This window comes from Penaeus monodon, chromosome 24 (assembly GCF_015228065.2).
Source record: "Penaeus monodon isolate SGIC_2016 chromosome 24, NSTDA_Pmon_1, whole genome shotgun sequence".
In the NCBI taxonomy this organism is placed as follows: Eukaryota; Metazoa; Arthropoda; class Malacostraca; order Decapoda; family Penaeidae; genus Penaeus; species Penaeus monodon.
In genome coordinates, this window is record NC_051409.1 from 13,882,023 (window position 1) to 13,882,239 (window position 217).

Consider the following 217-nt stretch of genomic DNA (forward strand, 5'->3'; position numbering starts at 1 on the left):
TTGGATTCCTACGCTTCACCAGATAACATCATCTTTCCTTCGTTGTTTTTTTCTCTCCTTTATCTTTACTTCTTCCTCTTTTTTTATATCTTTATGGTTTATTGTCTATCTCTTGTTTCTACTTTTATCCATTTGTCTATCTATTCGTCTAGTTCCTCTTCTCTTGATCTTGAAAAATAGGAGTAGGAAGAGGAAGAGGAAAAGGTGAAATATTCGA